A 13,746-nucleotide genomic window follows, 5' to 3' on the forward strand; every position below is an offset into this window, starting at 1 on the left:
CCCAGGATTTAAATCTTCAAGGGACCACGTACTACTGCTGCAGCATCCCTCAACACCTCATCCGCGCTTGCTCCAGCACCACCCACTTCAAAGTCTTATAAAAATAAACACAGAGGTGCTATGAAAATGCAATATCAGAATGGCCCAACTGCGGCATGTAGGAATGAACATTCAGGAGCTTTGCAACGACATGAGAGGAAGGAAACTTCTTCTCCTTCACTGACCAAACCTATATTGCAGGGACAGACGGGATTTTTCTTAAGACTAAAAAAGCACCATTTGCTGTGACCTAGCAAAGTCATGCTCAGTGAACCAACTGTTACGCTCCAAATGCACTAAGTGCTACACTAAATGAAACCAAATAAATGAATTCAAAAAGATTAACAACTTAAAACTAAGAGACATGGAGCCTTTTATGGTTTTCTCTCCAGGATATGTGGGACATTTGTTGTGAACACAAGTATACTGCACATGATTACAACTGAATGAATTAAACCCAGAATAGTTACTGTTTTATAAAGTAGCACTTTCTTCCCTTATCTAATGCAGATGAAATTTTGAACTTTAATGCCCTTCTGCAACACCATCTTCCGTTACAAATATATTGAGCAAATTAAGCTATGTTCATCTGGAAGTATTTTTTTCCAGTTTGGTTTTGAGGTTATGAGCCGGGCTTCAAGCAGCTGCTGCAATCAGTCTGGGAGCTAAACGTGGGTTTCATGGTGGCTGATGACCTAAGGGAAACAGCGAATGTTGATCTCTAGGGAAAAACAGTAGAATCCTGTTTAATCATCTAACGTTTCCTCCTTTTCTTTACCCTCTAAAAATGTTGCTTTTCTAAGAAGGGCTGAAACACTTCTATTGGCCATTCCATTTCAAGAGTCTTTGGTTTCAACCCATAAAAAGACACAGTGGGGGGATTCATTTTGCTTAACAATCAACTTGCAAAGTTTCCTTTAAACAAAATCCACTGCCCTGAAGCTTTGAAGTTCTGATGTTAGCTCTAGTTGGACTCCGAAGTTTCATGAGAGTTTTCAGGAACGTATTTGCAGCAAGGTTTTGCCTGCAGAGGAGAATTTATGCAGCGCAACTTCAGCCACAAAACCCTGTGTGTACCACGGCCCATAAGCAAAATCACAGTAAATGTTCACAAGCTACCAACAGGCACTGAGGCTGCTGCTGCTGTTTATGTTCTTCCCAGTGCTGCCCTGGCTTCCACGCAGGCTAACGGCCCCGCTCGCGGCACCACAGTGATTTGCAGCCAGCACTTGCTGGTACTGACGGAGCCAAAGGCTGCCTGAGCCCGAGCAGTGCGGGGGAGGCAGGGCTGGGTGTCGGCTGCAGCCCTGGGTGCTCCCCGCTCACACACCCAACCATGCACCCCTTTGGGCAGGACAGGCGCCGGGGAGCTGCCGCACTGGGTGCTGCCCCTGTGCGAGGGAGCAAACTGCAGCCTGCCCTGCGCTCCGGGGCCATCTCCAGGCTTGCTGCAGCTCTGTGGACCTCCAGGCCTGCAGCGCAGGATTTTCAGAGGGCCCTTGTAAGGGCTGGTCTTCTTCCTGCTTGCTCACCCAAAGGCCTCCAAAACTCCCCATCTATCAAACACATGACTTCAAAGCTAAAGTAAAACACAGCAAAAACAAACAATCAAAAGCCCAAATGGAATCAGACGACTGGCCAGTGCTCCAGGAAGTGCCACTTCACAAGACGTGAAGGCTGTGGAGGTGGCGACATTAACACCCCCAGGAGAATTTCACTCCTGGTTCTGCTAAGAAGCAGCTGAGAAGCTCACAGCTCTGCTCCAAGGTGTCTCTTGAAGTCTCCTACATTTCTTTGCATTTCCATGATAACAGCTCTCTGTGGCTCCCTCATAACACTGTGTATTGTGAAATCAGTTATTAGCTATGTTAGCCAAGGTAGGGTGCAAATAACCCTGAGTCCTTTCTTTTAGATCTTGGGAAACTATTTGCCTCAGCTTTATTTCTTTACCATGAGTATAAAAAAAATAGGCACTGGAAGAGCTTACAAACCCTTTTCATGTGGAGAGGAGGAACGTGAGTTCCCTTTAATCTTCCATAACTTGTGTGTGTTAACTGTGTGCTTGAAGGGTGCCAGCTGAGTTGAATTTTGCAAGGGATGAGCAGGGACCACCAAAGGCAAAGGCCTCGTTGGGAGAGCACAGCCACGGCGTCCAGGCCAGAGGTGGCTCGAGGGCAAGCAGGGAATGGGAGCCAGGCACTGGTTAACCCAGGAGGCCTGGAAAGGGACATCGAGATGGGCCCACTGCAGAGGAGCTCCCTGAAAGACCTGCCGACCTGTCCCTCATTGGGATCTAACATTGGGATCTTCCTGCCCATGGAAGTGCACTTTTTCTTGTAAGTAAGAAAGACTGAGTCTTTCTTACTTACAGGTGTCTTTACTGCACTGATGGGGAGCAACTTTAGTTTATGATGCATGGCTCACTGGAAAGGCAAAGGGTGAATTGTTCTGCAGGGCAGATGGGAGTTAAAGGACTGGCAAATAACACAGGTAAAGAGGAACAACTAATGGACCATCTGCAAGAGCACTGGAGCTGTTGCCCTTTTGGAGAGACTAGATGTAGATTTTAGTCACTGTTTTACCACCTCCTGTAGTGAAGTATCCATATGACTGAAACATTTCAACGGTTTAATGTTATTCTGAATGTCCTACAAGCCTCCTTGCAAGGACAAATTTGAAGGAAATGCCTGAGAAATAAATCATGCAGGGACACTTACTCCTGCACCATAAAACACACACTCTGCCTTTACCAGCCTGAATATGTGGCTCTAACCTTTCAGCTGTTACCTCTGACAGACCAACTGACTGAATTCAGAAGAGCTTTTATTGGGCCATTTGGATGAGAATTTCATCACATGTTACAGTTTTCCACATTTGTGTTGTAAAGTTGGCAATACTTGCAAGAAAATTATTAAATGAGGCTAAAGAAACAAGCAATGTCTTATGTGAAATCTCCCATGCAATGTAGATGGAGATGGCGAGATGGAGATGGTGATTCCTGCAGAATATTCTTCCATGAAGAAAACAGATTTCCTTGAATCCAAAATGTTTACGACAGTGTGTTATTTTCAAGGATAACACATTTTAAAAAAAGCTAGAACAGCAGTTAGGTGGAAAATGAACATTCAAACTTCCTAAGAGAGGAACTTTTCTGTTCTGAAATGTATTTTTTTTCAAGTCTTTATGTTATGCAATATAAAGCAGAAAAATCAAAATCAGACCAAAAATATGTGGACCTTAAATACTTCTATTGTTTGAAAATAATTCCCCACACACCTCCAAAAGCTCACTTCACAGCAGGTCAAAACTGTGTCACAATCTCCTTTTGGAATAGAAATGACTTGAAATCACAGTAAAATTGTATGAGATGGAACCCCCTGTCCCTGCCCAGTTTTATCATCACAGGTTAAATTCACAATCTGAGTGGAGCAAAACACACAGCCTGAAGAATTCTGGATATAGTATCTACATGAGAGTTAGGTCTTGGTGTGGCTGACATTACGAACCCCACTGCAAGCAGCAGTTTGAAGACCACCCGGAGGGGGTGAGAACATACTGAGCTATTTCTTCCCCAGTCTTGCTCCTCATCCTCTTGGCTCTGCCGCAAAAAAACCAACAGTACCAGCTGTGCTTGCACAGAAATGACTGTAGTTGCATTTACCCAGTGACTCCCTGATTTCAAAGCCAGAAGGCCTCATCCAGGCTCTGCAACTGCATAACACAAGATCAACATTCCTCCTCTTACATCAGTGTCCCATTCTCCAGGCTGTCAACTCTTTCAAATACCTGGCAAGCTAGAGATGCTCCCCTAAACACCTGAGAAGCTCCTATTTGCTCAGAAATTTTAGCCAAGCTAAGGGAAATATCAGGCAACCTTTCTGACAGGCTGTTTAGCAATCTGCTTTCCAGGACTGAAGTGATTGCAATGGTCGGGTCCCAAAGGCAGGCTGTGCTCTCTTCATTCCTTTCAGTAACCCAATAGTAGGCTGACACGAAAGCAGGGGGAATGGGAGAGACGAAGAGAGATCAGCAAATAAAGAGGATCAGATTCTAAGGACGGGGAGTGGCTCCTCTGGAGCCCTACTCCAACCCCCAGCTCCGAGTTTCTTTTTCATCTTTATCCTGACTGGCTTAAAAGAACAAGAAGGTAACTGAGATGTGGCACCATATCCTTCTTCAGTGACCTGGGGAGAGAAAGAGCACTCCATAATGAGCAAAGTTGATGCTACAGGGACAGAGTGGATGGTGAAGAGGAAACAGGACAGCAGAAATACTTCCAGGTGCAGAAACATCACTCACTTTGTAGCTCCTGTTGAGCAGCTCTACCTGCAATGCAGCGTTTCAGCAAAGCCCCAGGCTGCGAACAAAGTACAAAGAGAATTCCCTTAATAGCAAGATGTAGCAGCCTCCCTAACAGCAAGGCAGCACGGCTTCCCTGGGACTGGCCTTGGCTCCTACACTGAAAAAGAACCCGGAGGACTACGGGTTAAACACGGTACAAACAAACACAGTGCCCTTTGAGAGGTCTTTTCTAAGGTGTTTAAGGCTGATGAAGCAATCTACAGAAAACAGTGACAACGAATTGAGGTTTCCTAATCTGAATTGCCAGCAGTAAGAAAGATGGGCCCTCAATGAAAAAATCACAAGAGAGCGGATTGCTCAAAGCAGCCAAGAAGCTGAAGGCCCTGTAGATTTGGAGGGTGAGGAAAACAATAAGAAATAACTGCAGCAACTGAGCTGCAATGTGCTATCACAGCTAATCACATCCGCTCCTCTTCCCTAGTAATTTGCAGCTGAATAGAAGGGTCTGTGGAATAAGCAAGTATTTTGTGCAGTGCCCACTTTTAACAGCTGCCTGGGAGTGATTATTTATGTGCAATGCCAGAGAATTTGACATGATGGATTAGGAAGCAAAGCTAAATTCTGCTCTCAAGGAAATCACCAGAAATCTGAAAGCATGTACTGAAAGAATCCAAATGGATTTCAATGAAGCAACTGTGCATTTACATTAATTTTTCACAAGCACTGTACGGTGACACTTGGTCCTTCCAGAAGAGACCATAGTAAGAAAAAAAGGGGAGAGGAAGGGGAAGAATAACTAGAATCTTTTATGACCAACAAATAAAACAGTAGGAAAGTTCCATATTCTGCTATCCAAGCTCTTTTACATTTGTTGGAAGAAGCTTCTCCCATCAAGCCCATCTTCTACTTATTTAGAGATCCTGATGTTCATCCAAGATTTGGTCTAGCTAGCAAGAAATGAGCTTCAAAGAAAATCAGCCCCTTTTAAGTGCTTCCCCCCGCCTTCAGTAGCTTCCATGGCATTTTTACTCTCTTCTGCTTTTCAGATTTGAACTTAGCCAGGCGTGAAATCTTTGCTTTATTGGGGCCAATGGCAAAATTCCCACTTATTTGGATCATTCCACAATTTCTATCTATACGTTTTGCAAAAGCTCTACTACAATCAAAGCTTCTTTCCAGCTCTAATTAACCCAAGGCCGCTGCCAGCTTCTGGCATTCCCAATACAAAGATAAAGAGCTACACAATCAGAGTAATACTGAAAGGAGGGTATTGCTAAAGCACAGGCAATCCCTTTCAATGGAGAATTAGGAGAAGGAAAAGTCGCAGAGGGGCCAGAGGTGAATATTTACAGCCCTACTGCAAGACAAATACGTATCATCTATACTGCACCGGGAACACTGAACTCTAGAAGATCCCAGCAGAAGTGATCCCCATCAGCTCACCCCCATGGATGAGGACAGGCATGAATAAGGTCAGTCATTAGCTGATAACCTACACTGTGATACAAGCTGAAAAAGTTAAAACATGATATTAAATATAACAACATTTCTAAAATGATAATTCACAGAAGTACACCCCACTTGGTTATCAACCCAATAGGATGGTGAGATAAGCAAAAGCAAAGCTGGACACAGAGAAACAGAGTGTTTTGCACAGGCTGCAGGAGAACAGCAAGGTGAGGGAATTCTCGGTGACAGGGCACTGTGTCACACTGGTTTGTCTTCACACGGAACTAAGAACCTTTCTAGCAGACAAGGGTCGCGGGCCAGGCACCAAGACAGGCTTGTTAATGTGCTTATTCCTCAAAAGGCGTTGAGAGCATGGCTGAGCACAAAGGTCTTTCTCTTGGAAACACTGGAGAGCCCGCATGCCCTTTCTGTAGACTCAGAGAATGTCTACTCTTGCTGCTTCTGCATGCAGAACCATAGTCCAGCCTGCTGTATAATCAGAATTAATCCTTTTGTACTGAGAAATGGAAAAGGTTTAATTACAGATTCCAAGAAGGTTTCAAAACATCTATACAGAGCTTAAAGCCAGCATTTTTTTTCCATCTATGGATAATATATGAGGAAAAGATAAACCCGAAAATGAATATGACTGTGTATGTACTGCCTATGTTTGCTAAAAGTTAAAAAATGAGTTAAAAAACCACACACACAAACAAAAAAGCAAGCAATAGCCAGCTAATGGCATAATGAAAGAAAGCAAACGGGCTGTTCTGTGCTCTGGCCAGTTGCTAGTTACAGATCAGTCTGCACCTGTTTACCCTGGCTCCGTGCAAATGCAGTCTAAATGCGTTAAGAAGAAATTTTAATTCAGGAAGACTTAGACTGCCAAAAGATATTGACACTGAGAGATGGGATTTCTTTCTTTAGTTCTTGTATCAGTATTTGCAGAGTATTTAACAGGAGCTGTAGATCTAAATCAATCTGCCTTTTTCTAGTATGGTTCTGAAATCTAAGCTGTTCATACATACAAAACTGAGAAGCACTGGTTGAATGGAAAATTTTAACTTTGCTCTTTTTCAATTTTACAGCATTTAGTTGTGAAGTTGGAACATGCACTTAATGTGGCCATTTGTATGGGATTAATAATAGCCAGCACTCAGAGACCCTAGAAAAGGCAATTTATTACTTAACATTAGCATTCCAGCTGATCTTGAAGCCAAGTCTAGATATGAAAACTTGCCTGTCAGGTTTCTAAATTCTACCCTCTTCAATAATTCTTAGTTCCAGAGGTCAAAAATCTGCATTAGTTTTATTTATGTGGCACAAGGCCACATACAGTGCTTGCTTACTGCTATATGATACATAACGGGAGTGAACCCCTCCTCCCTCACCCACTGCATGGAGAGAGGAGAGGAAAATTACAGCAAGGAGACAAGCCAAATCGCCACTCAAATACAGCATCGAGTGGATTAAGCAAGAATGGTAAGGAGTAATGCCTAGAGCTGTGAAGTACCAGGTCATGATCATGGATTTCCTGATACTTAAGAAAAAAAAAAAGGGGGGGGGGAGGGGGGGACAGAAAGGCAGAGATGGAAGGAAGATCATGCCTGCATTTTATTTAGGTACCCTAAAAAACCTAGTCTCTACTTCTATATCGGCAGGGGAAAGCTAGGCATCTTCAGAGGATCCAGAGCAAGAGATGAAACCCTGTCTAGAGGGTATTTCCTCCAGCTGGGTTCTGGATCCCTAAATAAGAGCGAATGTGTGTCTAAAACAGCAGCTGCAACCTGGAACTGGGGAAGGCACAAGAGTTTGAACCGAGAGCCACAGTCTGATCCCGTTTGCTGCTGGGGTAGCAGAGCCACCAAACAATGACCACAGAGGAAATGAGTAAGTCCTGTGACAACACAGTATCACTTGGATTATATAGATGTGTTTAGACATTGCTCCTTACATTAAAGCTAATCAAATAATTCTTAATAGGGAGTTATCAAACTAACGGACCCAATTTTTAGACCTTAATGTGATTCCAGAAGTCACATTTCCTATCAGTTAGAATAAGGCTCTGTCCAACACCTCATGACTGGCAGGGTTCAGGTCCAGTATGGTTTCAATTATTTGTTTCAAGTCAAATTCTCATGACCAAAGTGCACTTTAATAAATATATTCCCTTGAATGTCCAGTAAGACTCATGGTAATCTACTTAAGCATTATTTCTCTGGAAGGTTTAAGATTCCTATAAGCTGCATTACATGTGGAAAGTTACATTAACATGTCTTCATATAAACTGAAAGTTTATTGTTTTATTATTATAGAAAAACCATAAAAAGATTTGTCTGAAGCTATTGGCTATTATGCTACACATCTGGTGGAATGTTAGTTATTACAATAACTCCTTCAGCACCCTCCAATGAAGCCCCTGGCTAAAAATGAAAATAAGTAATATGATAATACTGTAAAAAGACATTATGGAATCGTATGGAAATAGTAAGCCAAATTCAGCTGTCAGGGGAAAATAATCCTGGCTGAGTTTGAAAAATAGTGTTAAATTAGACAGAAGAAAAGGTCAAAAAGCTCATGTCCAAGCCAGATTCTCAGCCAAATTCTGGGTACTATTGTAGCTCTCTGGCAAGACCAGCAGTCCTAGAGCCAACTGCAGAAGGATCCTTGGCTAGTATGAGGTTGACACTGTAGTTTCTATTTCCAGAGCTAATTAAAGACTTCCCAGAAATTTCATCCTGGAATAGTCACAGAGCAGGTCTGGGGACAATGGGAACAAGAAGAGACTTCAAGGAGTCAGCAGGAATCAAAAGCGGTGAAGATGGGTAGGAATGGCTGAAAAGTGAGAAATATCAAGGGATTATGAGTAAAGAAAAGAGGCTGCTATGAGGCAATAGGCTTTTGAGGAGAGAAGCAGTCTTAAGGCTGCTCAACAATATAGGCAAAACAGAGCAAATTTCAGGGTGGATGATGGTTATAGGGGGACTGATGTAAACAGTGGGGTTTTGCTGGGAAGATAAAGGGAGTAAGAAAGCCTGGGAGAGGACAGTGTGACTTAAATATGAGGGGATATGGATGAGGGCATATGAGGGAATAAGCGGGCTCTAAAAGCCGAGAAGAAGTCCATAAAGGATCAGAGGAGTTTCGGGAAGGCCGAGGTGTGAGCATGGTGAGGATGTGTATATCCCATTTGCTCTTTCTTTCCCACCTTTCAGCTCTCTCTTCTCTTCACATCCCCTTGATGTAGGGGGAAATTCTTCCTGCTACCGAGGACCCACAGCCTTCGTGGGACCTCTGCAATTGAGTCCCAGCACGAGGAAGGGACATGGAGCAGGACAGCAGAGCCAGTGGCACAGCATTCAGCCTACAACAGCTGTGCCCATCTCCTCAAGCAAGGGCAAACAGGCAGTCCGTCCTGCTCTGTCCGCTGCCTTAATTCTTGCAACCTCTCTTGGAGGCAACATCCATTTGCTGGCAGAAAAGAAATGCAGACAGGACCATTCCAGTTGCCTACAAATGTGGCATAAGTGAAAGCAGTTTTAGAAGTGCTTTTACTTCTACAAGTGGACCAGACTGCTTCCAGCAAACAATGCCTATATTTATATTTATTGCTTTCCCACTCTGGAGCATATTTACCATGAGCTAATGCAGCAATATTTCTCCCCCTATCAGCATTGCCTGTTGCAAAGTCTGGGTCCTGTGACAGAGCAGTGTCACGCTGCTACACAGTTTTCCTTCCTCTCATCTGAAATCCATATTGTTGTCACATGTAACCCAGCATCTGCCTCCTCAGAGAAGCTCATCTGTGTACAATATATATGGACTTATGGCAGGGAATAAACCAAAAACAGTTCACAGAGACAAGCGTCTTCACATATAATAATCTTGTTGCTTTATCTAAATCTTCAAAGTCTTTCATAGGACTTACCTGAATATCTATCTTCACCGCCTGTTTGATTGTTCCAATCAGCAGCAGACTGCATCTGTACCTAATAATGTTGCTGACCATTGCTGTTATGAAGGAGACTAATTTTTCTGCATCAAGTACAGTTGAACATATCAAAATGCCACATGGTAATTTAATTAATAAGGATATTAAAGAGAGAAAAGAAAATTGATAGTCCTAATCTGAAACTGTTGAATAAACAACTAATGAGTTAATACGAAATATGCTCTGTCTGGTCTAGACTTATCTCTTAAAGAATAGTCAGGAAAAGTGGGTAGGGATAAACTAACTACAAACATCTGCCTTTAATATTCCATTTTGACGTCAGTGAATCTTTATTGGCCTCCCAAAATAGTCTAAGGTTTTGTGAAAGAAGCAGCAAACAAAACATATTGTCTGTTTTTCAAAAAGATTTTCCATTGATGATAAAGGTAGAACTCATCACTATTCTTTTTAAAAAGCATGCTTTTACTGCACTCACAGCAAAACTTGGGCCAATACATGACCTCAGGGATCATCCTATTTCACATAATCTGAATGTTGCTCACAACTTTCATTAATACTACTCCTAGCCCTCACAGCATAAATACTACTCTTGCTTGGGTATTTGGTTTCATGTGGAGAGGTCCCAACAGTCTGCAGCCATTCTACAGATAAGCTCTGCTCAACCTCACCTCAAACCAAAGTCCCATGATGACTGGAAATACAGCCTTGTAAAGTGTGTTTTCTGGGAAAAAAAAAAAAAAAAAAAGCCAACAATGGTGCTCCTGTGGAATTGGTACAAATGTGGAGTTCGTACAAAGCCAGCAAAATGGGCCGTCCTGAGCCTTGGCAGCATTGCTGCTTCACTAACTTGGTCTTTGGAATATATTGCGTAGGGCAAAAGCCGGTCCAAGGCCTTGCTGCTGCTCTTGTTCCAGTACAGCTCGCGCCAGCGAGAGGACTCCCACATCACGCTGCCGGGAGCGCAGGCTGGCTCAGAGCAGGCTGGCACCAACTGCCAGGACCTATTTGAGGCAGAAAAGCCACAAGGAGGCCGAGCCTGCACGGCTCTGCAGCACCCGTCAGGCCGGCCCCGTGCGAGCCGCATACCACTCCTGTGACTAACGGTCTGGAGAGGGGGCAGCAGAGGAGCTCAACCAGGTTAGTATTTCTTTCAGTTTTTCTCTAACACCTCTGTAAAAAAGGGTGTGCACATCAGTTAAGCAGATAATATTTCATGCAGCATTAACAGTTCTCTATTTCAGGGAAATGTAAAACTCCTAGTATTTGAGGAAAGCAGACAGAAAGACAAAGGACACCCCTCTGATTCTGCTTTTCACTTTTTGGAAAACCTCTTTGTATCTTTTCAAGCACATTCTTAAGAGAGTCAGAAAACTTGCCCCTCCCCTACACAAGGAGCAGCAGACGGATGCATTTTTGCAAGCCACAACACAAAGTTTAACGGCATTCCAAGCCCGACGCACAGCTAGGACTGATGATGTGGCAACAGCAGCCGTGCAGCAACTGGAAGCGATGTGGAGAAATGTAGCTTCTCTCTAAACAACCCCTCTTTGATCCATTTCCCTTTGGACCGAAGTGTGATGTTGTTGATCGCCTTGGACATTATGAAATCACTTTCTAAAACTTAAGTTTTCTGTAAACAAAGAATGTGCCTCTCCAAAACCATGCACAGTAAACACCACTTGAAACTGCATGGATTTCATAACTCTTTCATTTTGTGAATACTAATTTCTATAGTAAGTCAATCAAGCCTTTCTTTTTTAATGAGACTATGATGACCTGAATCTTCTCATAATTCAATTCTGTAAATGTAAACGTTAACAAAATTGCTTAAGATCTTGGGATTTGAATTTCCTTTCCAACAGCCAGCAGTTTGCTTTTATCAGTTGTAGCTGCAGCTCAGTCTACTGGAACAAAGCAGACACCACTATCCACACAAACTCTCATTTACTTAATCAGTTTTGAAATCACGATGCATAACCAACCCATGAATCAGTCCTCACATAAATATTTAAATGGACATTTCTACCTCACCACTTAGTCCTTCTCTTCTTTTGCCCATACGCTAACCCTGCTCTTTCAAATCTCTTCACTACCATATTTCACTGCTTTCCCAATCATTCTTGCTGCTGAGTATCCAGGGATTAAATCTCTCTCTTCACTATGGGCTTCTCATGTGGATTCTCAGCTTGTGAGATGCGAATTATCTGCACCCCCATAGCTTTGGCTCCCACCAGGGTTCACTGGCTGCAATGTTTGCATTGTGCCTCAGTCTGTCTTGAAGCAAAGCTCCCTCCCTGGACCACTCACCAAATGCGTGATATTAGTTCTCACAGACAAAGGCTGTTTCAAGGGGCTCTTTTCGCAAGGAGCTTCTTGTACTCACAACAAAACTTCAGCACCACATGGCAAACAAGTGGGAAGACGTCCACCAGGAAGGGCCCTGCTAACTTCACTCTGTCCCAAGGACAGGTACAGCTACCGTTGTGTTGCCCTGTGAGCCTTGCACTCCTTTCCGTCAGGCTTCAGGGAGGAAGAGCTAAACGCTGAACATGTCCACTCTGACAAAGCCCTTGGGGGTTCCGCACAGACCTAGTGCACATGTCAGCAACAAAATCCTTAAATGGTGGCGCCAGCCCTGGCCTGGTGAAGCGAATGCAGCCAACGCAGTCAGCACAAGCTGCAGGAGTGGCCGCTATTGCCAAATCCCTTGTTCCAGATTGCTGCCTTTCCCACACGCGGAGCCGCTCGGTGCCTAACTCCAGCTTCCTCCCTTTGTGGTCTAAGCAGTGCCAGCCCTCGCCACCAATTAATATTAAGTCCTTGGGCAATAAATGACATGAATGACCTTTCCTTCTCCTCATCTAGTTTATCTGTTATATACTGCGCCTTATCTAATGCCTTCTCTACAAAAACCACATCATAAATATAGTTTAGATCTGCCAGCAAACCTCCTGCTACTTTAATAACCCATCAGTACCTATTATATATAGCATAACACATAATGAAACCCAATAGTGCATTAAAATAATTGGCAACCATGCACACAATTATCTTTCACCTTCCTGTACTGGAAGTCTTCTCATTTCACACATCTTATACTCCCTTCCCCACATTGGAGTTTTATTGGTTTGTCCAGAAAGAAAAAAATATTCTCTTGACAAATCAGTCATATGTTTGTTTAAAGTCTACAAGGCCTATGAATCTCCTTTATCTCACTTAGTCTTTATCTCTCTTAGTCTTTCCTAATGCAAAACATAATAATCGTTGCCTTTCAGATGACCTAGTAGGTGAAGTCAGGAATGTATTACTGATTCTATAAACTTGAAGATTAAAGGGCTACAGTAGCTCAGCTTATAGTCTCCAGGTGGGAATGTCCACCTTCCTCCAAATCATTAAGAGTTAATTCCATATTTCAACTCTTCTGTTGATGAAACCCACTTATAATATTCCACATACAAATAGTTGGGCCAGACAACATAAATCCTCTACATTGGAGTTTCTTATCTCCTGCGAAGTACTCCAAATGTTTTCTATAATCCAGACAACAATTAGTCAGGCAACAATCTTGCTCATCTTTTAAAATTTACATTCTTTTCAAGGAAATTATGTTCCTTTTGAAAAGAACTACTTAGGTTTTGATCATTGCCAAGTACCCCATGCAAAAGGTTGAATCGTTTAATTCTCACCAAAGTCAACAGGAGCTCCAGCCCAGGAATTGGCCCTCCATTAGCACTGGGGTGCAGAGAGCACCACAAAACAGATTTTTTCCCTCAGTTTCTTAAGCTTTTTCAGGTAGGCTGAGGCTGTAAGACAGTGACAGAGTATGAATAAAGAAATTTTAAAACAAATATGAAAAAAGCAGAAGGGTAAGTGCTCAAGAATAAGTTCTGAGGATGAATATGATTCCTTGAAGTACTGGGCAAAGGTTTGTGCAGATACGAGGATCAAAGGACAAATGGCTGAAGTGTCATTTAAGCAACACTGAACTAATGTGCCTTTTATCC

This window comes from Nothoprocta perdicaria, unplaced genomic scaffold (genome assembly GCF_003342845.1).
Source record: "Nothoprocta perdicaria isolate Ctin4 unplaced genomic scaffold, notPer1 scaffold_9, whole genome shotgun sequence".
NCBI lineage: Eukaryota > Metazoa > Chordata > Aves > Tinamiformes > Tinamidae > Nothoprocta > Nothoprocta perdicaria.